At 43.3% G+C, this 14649-nt stretch overlaps 1 pseudogene; it reads right to left on the bottom strand.

The window, feature by feature from the left end:
- Positions 1-409: 409 nt before the first annotated feature.
- Positions 410-2707, bottom strand: LOC147453592 (uncharacterized; annotated as a pseudogene).
- Positions 2708-14649: the final 11942 nt, after the last annotated feature.

Here is a 14649-nt window from a genome sequence, read left to right as displayed (position 1 = left end):
TCCTGTCAGCTACAGCACAGTCAGCTATGATAGTGAACACACACTGTCACCAAGTGCAAACAACTATTCACACATCAACGTCCAGAACATCAACCTAGGGCAGACACATCAGCATCGAGAACTTCAACCTAGGGCAGGCACATCAGCATCCAGAACATCAACCTAGGGCAGACAAATCAGCAAAAACAGAAATTCAATCTAGTGTTGACACATCAGCAAGAAGAATTTCAATCTAATGTCGACACATCAGCAAGAATAATTTCAACCTACTGCCCTTGTAGTTTGCTACTACTGCTGAAGTCAGAAAGATGTTGCCTATAACTAGTAGAAAGCATTCCCTTTTGTAGAACTATTATTACACAGAGAGAGAAAAGAATATAAAATATAACATCGATTTCCATTAACAAAATTAATCCAGCAAGACAAGATTGATCATAGTTCTCTGCAGCACAACTACTACTTGTCGTAAGCTACAAACTTTGCAACAATCCAACCACTTCTTCTCCAAAGGTACAAAGGGCATATTTTCCTTCCCGACATACACATTAACAACGCAATTTGACATGTTGCAAACTGGAAACACTGACACGGGAGGATTTCGACCACCAATACCTAGAGCTCTAGCCGACTCAGGCGGAAGCTCATACAGAAGGCTCTCATCAAAAGGAATGTCTTTCCCTATTCTGTAGGGAACAAAAGGCACACTTGGATTCAAATGACCACCACCTGAACCAGCAATACCAGTTGAACACCCTTTACTAGAAACACCAACTTACTTACTGCCACCTGAACCAACAATACCAGTTGAACACCCTTTTCCAGTGGAACCAATATTACCAGCTGAAGCACAAGAACTGCCAACATCAACTGACATATCAACACTAGAAGCGGTGCAACCACCAGCAAACCCTGCTGATAACCCTCCAGCAGGACCAACACAAACAATAGCAACCTGTCCACCAACAGCAGCAACCTGTCCTCCCCACCAACATCAGCAACATCTTGCTTCTTTCCACGAGCACCACCACCTGAACCACATAACAAAAACCATAAAACCAATTAGACTACCAACACCAACAATCATCACCTTACAATAACACACGAAAGGCACAACCTTCAATATTATGATAGAACTTTGAGAACTTTTCCTCCAAAAACTGTGGCTAGGCCTTTAGTCTTCCACACCCGTCAAAAGGATGAGACAGAATATCTTGCACAGCAGCCATGCGCACCTCACTTGAGAGGTCATACTTCTCATATGACGTAGGACGCTTATGTCCTGTCACCATCATTCCAACCTCGCAAGGCACTTGTCCAAGACTCATTTGAGTCACACAAGTGCTTCGTAAGCTCTTATTACTGAAATTTACACCAACTCCTCTCCTATCGCCAATTGACTTCACAATATTGCTCAACACCTTCACCGACACTCTGTTACGACTATATCAAATCTGCAAGAAATTTAGTAATCGATAATTGACTCAGAAAAATGTAAAAATTGCACACCAAAAAATATGACAAAAAAACTTATTAAACCTGTGTTGTGCGAGGAGAGTTAATTGGCTGCAAAAACAAAAATAGTAGATTCTTATCACCCTCAACAATACACGGCATGTGACGCATCAGCTGATCAAATGTCAATACAACATCATCATCACGAACTGTAACAGCAGGTCGAAAGTGCTACGGCTGAAAATGCATCAAGTCAACCTTATAATTTTTGCTGGCATGCTCACAAAACCTACAAGCACAAAAAAACTCAATGCCACTAAGTGCCAACTAAGAAGCTTATTGCTATAAGCCTAAAACTCACAAACCAACCTAACATATTCTCCAAGCTCATCTTTACCACGTGAGAACATCATCCTCTCAAGCTTATAGAGCTCTAAACCACCCCTGATTGAGAAATGCAACATGCAAAAGTAAGAAAATGTCATTGGACACCCATGACCATGCTGGATACTGAAATCAACATCCTGCTGCAAACTAACAACAATCACTGAAGCTTTTTTCTTCTCCTTGAAAACTCTAATAGCGACCGACCTTTGCATCGCAGCCAGAATAGCGTTCTAAGTCGATTTAAAGATAGGATTCCGTACAATATCAAACAGCACCTCAACAATACCAGTAGCATCAACTCTCAAATCCTGCTCCTTTTTTATCATTCTACCAAAGCACCGCAATATTCCCATCAATGTGTCTGATGGAAATAAGCCACCATCCTGTTTACATACCACAACAAAAAACCTAGCAAGCATTTCATTCAATTGACAAAGATCCAGCTTCTCAAGAGAAATATCACAATCCACACTAGACATTTTCCTCCATGTATAAAACTTTTTATATGCCCAATTATCCTTGTGTTTTGTGGCCCCACTATCCCCAACACTCAACAACTCCTCAAGGTCGCTATTACCAACAAGAAAACCTGGCACATTATTGCTGCCACCTTCCACATCCAGTATAGGTACACCACCAGCATCAGAACATTCAACAATACTACAAAGCACAGCACCTACACAAAGCAAAAAACACAAATTACAAACCAAACAGCATGCAGACATTGTTATCAGTAAAAAAATCCATATCTAAATAATCCTAAGCAAACCTGCTTACATGCATATTCTAAATCACTAACAATAACATGCATGCACAAAGAATTGTTAAGAAATACCATCAGGTCTTGTAGCACAGCCAAAACCTCCATCTTCTACTACAGAAGGACAAATTTCTCCATCAGCTCATACAAATCCGAGATTTGTCCCAGAATCCCCAAATTCGCAGATATTTGTTGTTGCAGAAGCTTCATCTGCTCCAAGTTCTACGACTGCTCCAAGTTTACCTACACCATATGTAGTAGCTTCATTAGGTTGACAAGAACTACTACCCCCATGAACTGCACCACCCCCAAGCTGCCCTCCAGCTTCACGACGCCCAGATGCACCTCCTCCAATACCCTCATCAACATCAGGCAAAAGGCAAAAGGTTGGCTGCGAACTCATTCCAAGCTCTCCCTTCGAACAAAAAGACACTATACTCTCTGAGAGTTTCACCCCACAAAACACCTGACAAAAAGTTCCACACTCGCTATCGTGGAACCAAACTTCTTGCGGAACTCGACCCCTCAAAACACCACCTCTCAAAACCCTAAAATCCATGTCTGCCCTAGGCAAAGCGAAACACTCTTCCATACACACAGAAAACCCTAAGCAGTGCATAAAACCTGCAAAAACCCTAGGAGAAGAATGTAGCTTGCGACCTGCACAAACCCTAGGAGAACCTGCACAAACCCTAGCAACAGAGAGCACCTTAGGCAAAGAACATGCACAAACCCTCGCAGAAAGCAGAAGAATGCACAAACCCTAGCAGAAAGCGACCATGCGACTCAAACACCATCGCCATCGTTAACTCAAAATGTCCCCCTTCCCCTAGGCGTTTGACGGACGGGAAAGGACCTCAAATATCCTTCCCTAGGAAATAATTGCTCCCACGTGGCTCTCGGCCTTCGCTGGTCGCCACTTGGCCACAATTATTTTTGAGGAAGGACACTTGAGGTCCTTTCCCTACACCTTCACTGTCCTTTACCGGCCTTCATAGTTGAGGAGAGGGGGGCCAAGCAAGTGTGAGGTCTGCACTGTGAAAATCCGTTAGATTTCGACACATCAACAGGCGTAATTCTGGCTGCTAAGTTGGAGTGCTCTCATTGCAGCATGGCGCATATATTCCAGGTGATGAGGTAGGGACATTTTATTGGCTATGTGCAGAAATCCCATCTGTTGAGTTGCGACGATGCTACTAGAGGAGGCTTAATCCCATGACGATTGCTGACATGCCCAAAATCTGTTGGGGTATAAAGCCCAATGTGGTCGCCCAGGTAAGTGGGCGGGCCGCCAGGTATGTACACATATTCTTTTGTTAAAACCTAATAAGAACTCACTATGCTCTACACATTACAGTAGAGCGAGTTCACCATATCCTCGTGCTCTTCTTCTCGCACTCTCTCTCGCGTCTCACTTCCGCTCATACTCCTTCAACTAGTATCACAGCTCAGATTGAGGCTTGGGGCAGCATTTGCAGGTATCCAGTCACCTGCTCATATTGGAGTGAGATTCGACAGGCGAAGACACGGCCCCAACTCTTGTGGGAGAGCTTGACGGGCTTGGTGTTCTCAGAATTTCATTCTGAGGTCATCTCGGCCACCGTTTGGCTTCCACAAAGTTCTGCGCAGGCCATTTTCGACTACGTGGTCTCAGCGGGTGCAGATCCGACTCTGCAAATTTGGGGTTTCGGCCTATGACTGCAAGTGCTAAGGATATCTGCACTTCCAGAGTGCTGATTTGTGGCTATCTACACAACGAAGGACGGCTTACAGTTCTTGGAGGCGTGTCACATACGACACGGGCGCACCTACACACAAACTGTAGGCGACATCCACCAGTTCATCAGGTAGCTTGTGTTTACTGCTTGATATTCCAAATTTCATCCTGACATTGCAGGTACTTCCACATGGAATGTATTGTCAGATATGATGTATGTCTGTTGAGGGTTTGCTGGTTGTGAGTCACACAGCAAACAACCGCCGCAACGGTTACATCATACAGTGGGAAATATGTGGATGTATGACTTTGTGGGAAGTCTATGTACTGTCAGATTTACTGCAGCCTTTATTGAGGGTCGAGTGAGGTTTTATTAAGCTGGGGGATTCTCAAATGTTGAGATCCTTTCGGTGATACAGGTCTTGGAGCGATCCCTCAAGCACCCTTAGATAGGCAGCTAGGATTTATTGACTGTGATTTAGACAGTTGGGATTTCATCTTTGCTTTACTGCCGTTGAGGCATTGTCGCAGTCTATGCTTAAAGGACAGTGAGCAGGACAGTGAGAGACAGTACAGGTGCAGGACAGGTTTACCCACAACTTACAGTGTTAGAGAGAGAGTGGTTTTTTGAGTTGTTTTTTGTCTGTTTTTTAGTACACCAGAGCCATTTTACAAAGGAGACTCTGCCAAAATTTCTACAAAATTTGAAGCTTTCTTGGTTCATTTGACAGGTTGATATCGGTTAAGAGATCAGTTTACAAGGAAAACTCTGTCGAATTTTTTCCAGGAAAGTAAACTACTGTGAAGCGTAGCTATGGTTGGATCACAAGACACTGCTCTTTACAATATCAAGAAGCTGGATGGAACCAATTTCCCATTGTGGAAGAAGCAGATTTGGCACGTGTTGGTACAAAAGAAGCATATAAAACCTATAAAGATCAAGGGGATAAAACCACAAGATATGGACGAAGATGAATGGAGCAAAATTGATGAATTGACACTTTCTACCATTATGCTGACTTTGGCAGAAAGCGTTTACTTCAATGTAGCAGACGAGATGTCGGCTTATGAAGCATGGACAAAGCTGAGTGATCTTTATGAGAAGCAGCGTGCAGCTTCACAGGTATACTGGCTTAAGAAGCTTGTTGACTTCAAGATTAAAGAAGGGACCCCTATGTCCAATCATCTGAATGAATTCAACACCATCTACAGTCAGTTGTCAGCTCAAGGTGTCAAGTTTGATGAACCTGTTAGAGCTATGTTCCTGTTGATTACATTGCCGGAAAGTTGGGACACTTTTCGCACAGCTTTGAGTAATTCTGCACCTCCAGATGGTTTGACCATAGTAGGTGTAGAAGGCAGTCTTCTTACTGAAGAAACCAACATAAAGACAATGGAAAAATGCAAAGGAAGAGCCTTAATTGTCAGGCGAAGGACCAAAGAAAAGTACAAAGGTGGAAAGAGGGATCAGTCTCGTAGCAAGTCCCACAGTGCTAAAGGCAAGAGTGACATAGAATGCTACCATTGTGGCAAGAAGGATCACATGATCAGAGACTGCAGAGAATGGAAAACAGAAAAAGACAAAGAGAATGGCAAGAAGGGTCACATGAAAAGAGACTGCAGAGAATGGAAAGTTGAAGACCATGGTGAGAAGAACAAGTCCTCAGTGAAGATTCAAGAAATAAATGTGATAAACACTGTTGCAGAGGATGACAGTCTAGTGTCAGGAGACATCTACTTCTTGAAGAATACAATGGACTCAGCTCTTCTTACAGCATCTGATGGAAATGCACTGAGTGACTGGATTATAGACTCAGGGGAATCACTTCATGTGTCTCCAAACAAGGAGTGGTTTACTTCTTATGTGACCACTAAAGATCATGTTCGGCTAGGCAATGGGCAGGCATGTGAGATCTTAGGTGTTGGAGATGTTCAATTGAAGTTTCAGAATGGCTCTTCTTTCACGTTGAAGAATGTGAGACATGTTCCCGCAATTACAAAGAGCTTGATCATCACAGGTTTACTTGATGATGCTGGCTATGTCACCACTTTTGGACAGAACATGTGGAAGATATCCAAGGGTTCTATGACAATAGCACATGGAGTAAAGTCTGGCGGACTTTACATGATTTATGTATTAAATGTCTCTAAAAATGTAATCAATGTAACCGAGTAGCCGAACCTTTCTTTGTGGCATAGCCGGTTAGGACATATGTCCAAGAAGGGAATGGAAATCTTGTCTCATTTTGGTTATTTTCCTGGCTTGTCATTTAATGATTTTGAATTTTGTGAACATTGTCTGTATGGTAAGAAAACACAGCAGCCACATAAGCGTAGAAGCAGTAGAAGAGATACACAGTTGGCACTTGTTCATACTGATTTGTGTGGACCTATGCCTAACCTATCTCTAGGGGGAGCTTCTTACTTTATGACATTTATAGATGATTACTCGAGGAAAGCATGGGTTTACTTTCTCAAGCACAAGGATGAAGCGTTTAGTGTTTTCAAAACTTTTGTGACACTTGTGGAGAATCAGAGTGGCAAGAAGCTTAAATGCTTACGCACTGAAAATGGTGGAGAGTATGTTTCAAAGGCCTTTCAGGACTTTTGTGAGTCAAAAGCTATAAAACTTGAACTTACTACTCCTTACAATCCTCCTCAAAATGGTGTTGCTGAGAGGATGAATAGGGCCATACAAGAGAAGGTCAGAAGTATGTTGTCTAATGCACAGCTACCAAATGGGTTTTGGGGTGAAGTTGTATCAACAATTGTTCATCTTATAAATAGATCTCCTAGCAAGGTTTTGCAGAAGGATTTACACTACAAGACGTTATTCATATTAGCCACGCTCAAAAAAAAAAATCCCGGCGACGCTCATAGCGACGCCGGCTGGGCTAAAAAAATAACAGAGAGCGCCCAAAAACTCAAATCTCAGATCTGAGTTTTTCAGCGCCCTCAAGCAAGGAGCAGGTAACGCTCTCCCTCTCTCTCTCTCTCTCTCTCTCTCTCTCTCTCTCTCTCTCTTTCTTCTCCACACACACACACACACACACACACGAGGAGAGGAAGGAGAGTCAGGTATGCTCCTTCCCTCTCCTCACTCTCATGTTCCCTTCCCCTCTTTCTCTCTCCCTCTCTCTCTCTCTCTCTCTCTCTCACACACACACACACACACACATAGTGTTTTTGAGAGAGAGAGAGAGAGAGAGAGAGAGAGAGAGAGAGAGAGAGAGAGAGAGAGAGTACAAACATAAACAAAAACGCACACACACATACATAAACAAAGAATGCACACACACATTGAGAGAGGAAAAGAGAGAGAGAGCATGCATAAACAAAAAACGCACACATTGAGAGAGGAAAAGAGAGAGAGAACATGCATAAACAAAAAATGCACACATTGAGAGAGGAAAAGAGAGAGAAAACATGCATAAACAAAAAAACGCACACACATTGAGAGAGAAAGAGAGAGAAACTAATTTAACGTCGTAGGAAACTAATTAAAATTAAAAGACCTAAAGATCTAGCCGACGAGGAGTTGAACTCAAGACCTATTATTCAAGAGGGAAATGGCATAACCAATCTATCATACTTGGCATGGGTGATAGAAAGGTTATACCATTTATCTCTTTTTATTGGCACACACATCCACACACGCGCACACACACAAGAAGAAGAGAGTTATAACATCGTAGGAAACTATCCTAAAAGATGTTAAAGATTAGGTTAGATGTAGACTTACGTTAAATTAGATTTAGGTTTATTTAAGTTAAATTAGATTAGATTTAGGTTTATTTTTAGTTAGATTTACGTTTATTTACGCTAGATTTAGATTTACGTTATATTAGATTGGATTTAGGTCTCCATAGACTGCGATGCCTGCATGAAGCGGGTGAAGAAAGCCCTCAATGGAATATAGGGTATTGCTACCTTCACTCATGGTGGGCTCCGTCGATCCAAAAGTACTGGTGAAATGTCTTCAGAAGATAGGGAAGAAGGTGGATCTTCAGGGCGGCAAGAGTCACTACATCCCCGACAATGACCATCTAGACAACCTCTAGTCATTCAACAGCAACTTCAAAGTTAGTAACAAGAGCAAGAACGGTCCAAAGGGCCAATTGCTGTCGTCAGATGTGGATGGAGATGAGGCAGCGTCACCGCCGGAAGTTAACTCTCACATCTTTAGTGATGAGAATGCCAACTCTTGCCGAGTTATGTGAAAAATTATGTGTTAAATCAGTTTTAAGGTTCTTATAATCCCTGTTAGTTTAGTTCTTTGTTTTTAATATAACATAATTTACGTTAGATTTAGATTTATGTTATATTAGATTAGACTTAGGTTTATTTAGGTTTACCCACACACACACACATACACACACAAGAAGAAGAGAGTTTTAACGTCGTAGGAAACTATCCCAAAAGACGTTAAAGATTAGGTTAGATGTAGACTTACGTTAAATTAGATTTAGGTTTATTTTTAGTTAGATTTACGTTTATTTAGATTTACGCTTATTTCCGTTAGATCGAGTCCACGCAAGAATTACTTACAGTTTAGGGTTTAGAGTTAGACGAACAGTGAAAAGATCTACTGTGAAAAGATGTTAAGATGCTGTGAAGTGATACAGCTAGAGAAGAGGCAAAGGGGTTTTTTCCACTACATGCAGTATCATGTAGACGTGGGTCTGTAGATTTCTTGTACCCACAAATATAGGTATTGACCAATAAAGACGAGATTATAACCCGGTGGTTCTGATCTCCGTGCACCTCTAGACCGAGGTGTGCGGGGATTGGACATGACTAGAGAATGTGAGGTAGAGAGAGAGAGAGAGAGAGAGAGAGAGAGAGAGAGAGAGAGAGAGAGAGAGAGAGAGAGATAAGACGACGAATTCCAATAGAATATTAAATTTTTTGTCCAGGTTATAAGATTTTTATCCTCATTATGAGTAGTGACGAGGATGTGGGACCGTCCAACCGAAACACCTATCTCTCAACGAGGGTCTTATGTCCTTGTAATCAATGCAAGCATGCTGTGCGACGGACAAGACGTGTTTCTTTGCAGCACGTTCGCGAACCATAGATGATGAGCGCATATCTGGGATTGTCATGTGCAATCTCGGTGTTGAGAAGAAGATGACGAAAGATCTAGAGGCTAAAATCAACCGATTTTGCATGCTTCACAATCCAGTGATGCAAAAGTGGATTTCACAATATGAGGATGCAAAGCAAGAGCGACAAAGGGCACGAATCGAGTGGAGACGGGGAAGACGACCACCGATGCACTATCCGACGGTTCTGGAGAGCCTACCAACATTCATGAGCTTAAGATGGTTGCACAACCAATTGAAAAGCGCACAACAATGCGGTGACAAAGTGACTGAGGAAGAGTGGGAGTACTCTCGGGGTTGCGCGACCAAGGTAAGTTTGCAATGTATGACTAGCTAGTGACTTTATTTATAAACGTTTGAACGGCCACTCATAATCTTTGTTCGTTGAAGTATAAGTCATACACAGCCGCATGGTGTAAAGTTCGACATTTTAGGGTGGAATGGATCGACAAAAAGCGTTTTACTCAAGATTGTGTAATCATGGCAAAATTTGAACAGTCTAGTCGACGACGTTCCTCTGATGCAGATCCTGTGGTGGCGGAACTCACTTACTTCGGCACGCTACAAGAGATTTTGAGGATTGATTACAGAGGATTTTTTGTCGACTTGTTCGACGTGCAATGGTTCAAGATAATCATGGAGGGTCGCAACGCTACTGTGCGTAGAAGAGAGTCTGGTTTTCTTGAGGTGGATTCTACTAAGAAATGGACTGACCTAAGAGACACTTTCGTACTACCTGAGCATTGTGAACAAGTAAGTATGTAAATAGTTAACATGCCCCTTTTACAAGTTATGCGCTTGAAAGCTCTCATGTAAGTTATGTGGCTCTGGCAGGTAATATTTCATCCTACAAAGTCTACATCAAACTGGTGGTACGTCATAGAGGTAGCCCCTCGTAGTGCAAGGACGTATGAAGGCTACCATGTGCCAATCCCAACGGCATCAATGGAAGAGATCAGAGAAGATGCTCAATCAGAAGCCGCTGCGGTGGTGCCAGACAAGCATCAAGATGCTACTACTCTATATGGGGTGCATGCAGAGGAGCTACAAAATGAAACAGAGGATATGTGTTTAAACGGACAGCTCTATATAGATATAGGAAATTATGCTGAGTTATGCGAGGATGAGAGAGAGATCTCTTAAAGCCACAAATATTGTATTTGAACAATTTTACTCCGTGTTGTAAAAGCTCTGGCTCTCTAAGTACCTTCCATGGTGTATAACGCTCTTTTCTACTCGCGCTCACATCTTTTGATTGAAAATTCTGATTTTTCGACTTGCCTCTTCTATCACTCAATTCATTGCGTCATTGTATTTATATGCGCCATTACGTCATTGTATTTAATGGTCTTTGCATCATTGTCTACTCTATTCATTCAATATTAAGTTTAAATATTCGTGTGTTTAATGCAGGTATGGATGATGAGGAGTTTCTTTCTTCTTTGTCACCGCAGCAGAGACAGTGGTACGTGGAGCGTCATCGCTCTGGCGCATCATCGCGCGTTCCTACTCCATCCACATCTCCCTCTCTTTCGAAGCATTCGGCGCGCTCCGAAGCTTCGGCGTCGATGAGACGATCTTCACACTCGTCTAGACACCGGCTCTCTAGTGGTGGCGGTGGAGGTTGTTGTGGGGATTCCGCCGCCGATGCCTCCACACCGCCTCGTGTTCGACGAGGCTCTTTACCCTCCCCTTCTTTGCACGCCCCCACACCAGCCACAGCATCGCCATCTACGCCAGGTTTTGCGCGGCTGACTGTTCCTAGCAGCTACACACCTCTACCTACTCCGCCAGGAGCCACCCCACTCGACACTCCTCGCTTCGGGGCCCAGACGCCGGTGGAGACACCTAACGTCCGTACCCCCATCGACGCGCCGCTAGAGACCCCTGCCGGGACACCCAGGTTCATGCGTCACCGGCCAGAGGGCTTGCCTTACTCTGTCGACTTCAGCGGCGGCATCATCATGGATGATGACGGCAAGAAGGTGATCTCGCGCATGCGTGGTCTTTGCTCTCAGCTGTTTAGACACTACATACTAAAAAAATGGAGTGAAGTACCAAGTGATTTAAAAAACAGAGTCATCAGCATACTTCATGATGAGTTTCCCGTTCCAGCACGGGATCAGCGCTTCAATGAAGACCTGATGAAGATTCGAATGCGCGAATACTACAAACACAAGCGTTCCGAAGTGCAAAAAGCAATCAAGCATGGGTGGAACAGGCCAGATTGGCTGGCCAAAGAAGATTGGAAGAATGCGAAGAAAGCAGCGCGCGAGAATCCCGACAAGTGGAAGCAACAAAAGGATGCAGCCAGAGCGCGAGTAGAGGCAGGGAGCTCGCACCACTTGGGGAGCGGTGGATGGGCATCAGTTGAGGCCGATTTTGTAAGTGTTTTCGCATTGATCTTTATGTTCGATAGTTTAGGGTTTATGAGTTTTTTAATTCTAACATAATGAAATCTTTGTATGTTTTGACAGTGGTCGATGATAGGACGTGATCCCACACCGTACGAGCGCGAGTACGCAGGCAGGAAGGGCTTAAACGCCCTGATGGACATTCTCAGTTCTCGCGGCGACATGGTTAGTATTAGGGTTTACTCTTTTCTATTTTTTGTATTGTTTTATAAATGTCGTTATATGTTTATACTTACTGAAAGTTGTCTTATTGTCTTTTTTTGCAGAATCCGACAGATACGCCGCTTGGACGCGATGAGACGTCTGACTAGACGATGTCAGTTTAGCCGTAGCTAGATAGCATTAGTTTAGGGTTTCTCATAGCTTATGTATCATGAGACGGATTTTATACGTCTTTTTGAACCATGTATATTATTACATTTGTCACCGCATTTCATTTTGCCAATCAATTCTTTATGCCTATGATGTTGTACAATTGTCATTATTACATTTGCCAATCAATTCATTTTGCTTATGATGTGTACAATTGTCAATTTTACGCTTGTCAATTTTGCAAACAATGCGTCTTGTGGGTGACTATTTTGGGTCTATTATCTACCCTTGCACTTTTTTAAAAAAGTGAATCAAGTACAATATGGTTGATGGGTGGCAAGGCATTCAATGCCCTGTCACCAAAAATTTCTCTCGGGCGTCGCTATAACCGTCGCTATTTATGGCTCTGTAGCGTCGCTATGAGCGTCGCTATAGACTTCTGTGTAAACGTCGCTATAACCGTCGCTATGACCGCCGCTATGAGCGTCTCTATATAGCGACGCATATAGAGACGCTCTCGTAGCGACGCTATTAGCGACGGTTTTAGCGACGCCGGGGGTTATAAAAACCCAGTGTATTTCCGTCGCTAACAGCGTCACAAGAGCACACAACCTCTTGTAGTGTTAGTGGCAGAGATGGTATGGTCAGGCAAGCTGCCCTCATACAAGCATCTCAGAGTCTTTGGCTGTGAGGCATATACTCACGTTGCAAAGGAATTTAGGAACAAACTTGAGCCAAAGAGTAGAAAGTGCATCTTTCTAGGCTATGGTAATTCTGGTGAGATGGGGTACAGACTTTGGGATCCCGAATCCAGAAAGGTTATCCGCAACAATGATGTTCACTTTAATGAAGCCAAATATCATTCTAAACCAGAGAGGGTTGAGGAGATTAGAAGATTTTTCTTCTAAGAAGATGGACCTGCACGTGCAATAAAAAATGTCAGGGCTCAAGAGGAGCAAGGACAGGATAGAGTGGAACCACAGGTTGTGGCTGAGCCTGATCCACCTATTTTGCATAGATCTGGGCGGGCCGCCAGGTATGTACACATATTCTTTTGTTAAAACCTAATAAGAACTCACTATGCTCTACACATTACAGTAGAGCGAGTTCACCATACGTCGTGCTCTTCTTCTTGCACTCTCTCTCGCATCGCACTTCCACTCGTACTCCTTCAAAATTAGTCAGCTGCATCCATAAATTCCATTGTGGAAGCTGCTGTCAATGTACGGCTCAGATGCCGTGCCCCCTGACCTCGACTGTGACGGATGGAAAAATGAAAAGACACTGTTGGAAAATGGACTATGAAGACAGCTAAGTGGAGCATGTAAACTTACTGCTTCCTGGAGGCTTGAGAGATGGATAACTAAGAGGGAGAGCGGGGAAATAGAGCGTAGAAGATATATAGAAGGGCACTTAGATCACTACTTAGAAAGTAGAAGAGAGAACATAATTTTTAGTGTTATAGGAATCATTCTAGAAATAATTACAAGGGATCTCTAAGTTCTATTGAAATTGAAGACCTAGTACTCAAAGGGGAATGAAGACTTACAGCACTTGGCGAATGAAAGAAGCCATGTCAACATCTAGGAAACATCAAGACTACGTTAAAGACACTTTTTGGGAGAGAGAGAGAGAGAGAGAGAGAGAGAGAGAGAGAGAGAGAGAGAGAGAGAGAGAGAGAGAGAGATGAAATGAAATGATATATTAACGTCTTCAAAAGGCCAAAATGACCTTCAGATACAAAGTGGTGAATCTAATACAATGTCTGAAGTACAAGTACAAAAAGTACTGAGTGTAGAAACTGAAAACTGAAAATGAAGTGTGAAATGTGAAAATGTAGAGTAGGTCCTCAATGACATTGTGGGTGTCGTGCTAGAATGCCTCTGATCCTCTGCTGGAGTCTCCGTCGATGGAGTGTGCTCCTGTGTCTCGGTCGTGGTCGTCTCGATCTCCCGAGCTCAGCCGCCCTGTCAATGAGGGTGCCTCTGGTATGAATGTGGGTACAACCCTTTGCTGGTGGTTGGTCTCCTAGATCCCTCGATCCAAAGAAGTGTGTGATCTGTCTCTGTGAGCTGTCGTACTCCATGTCTCCTCAGCAGACTATCTCTATGTCGGTGTAGCTCAAGTAGATATAAGCCAAGGCATCTCTGATCCTGATACCTCATGACTCTATCTAGGGGTCCAAAACCTTCCTTGAATAAGCAATGGAAGCGCCCTGGTATTTCATAATACACAGTGCAGTGGCATATGTAGTGTAGCTCTGTCTCTGGCTCTCTATCGCATAGTTGGCATATCCTAGACTCCGGTGGTATCCCTCTGAATCTACCCATCTCAATCTCCACCTGGTCTGAAGATGTGCGAATCTGACCAATAGCACATCGCAGACCATGAGACAAGTGAGTGTCCATGTAGCTCGGACGAATCACAAACCCATCTCCCAAAAGTTGGAGAAGATGCTCTTTGTAGAAAGCCATCTTCGTGCCCAACTTCTGCATCGGCTCT

Source organism: Adiantum capillus-veneris, chromosome 7, assembly GCF_014529385.1.
Source record: "Adiantum capillus-veneris isolate H3 chromosome 7, ASM1452938v2, whole genome shotgun sequence".
Classification (NCBI taxonomy): Eukaryota; Viridiplantae; Streptophyta; class Polypodiopsida; order Polypodiales; family Pteridaceae; genus Adiantum; species Adiantum capillus-veneris.
The sequence above is the reverse complement of the archived record's forward strand: the minus strand, read 5'-3'. Positions and strand labels throughout refer to the sequence as shown.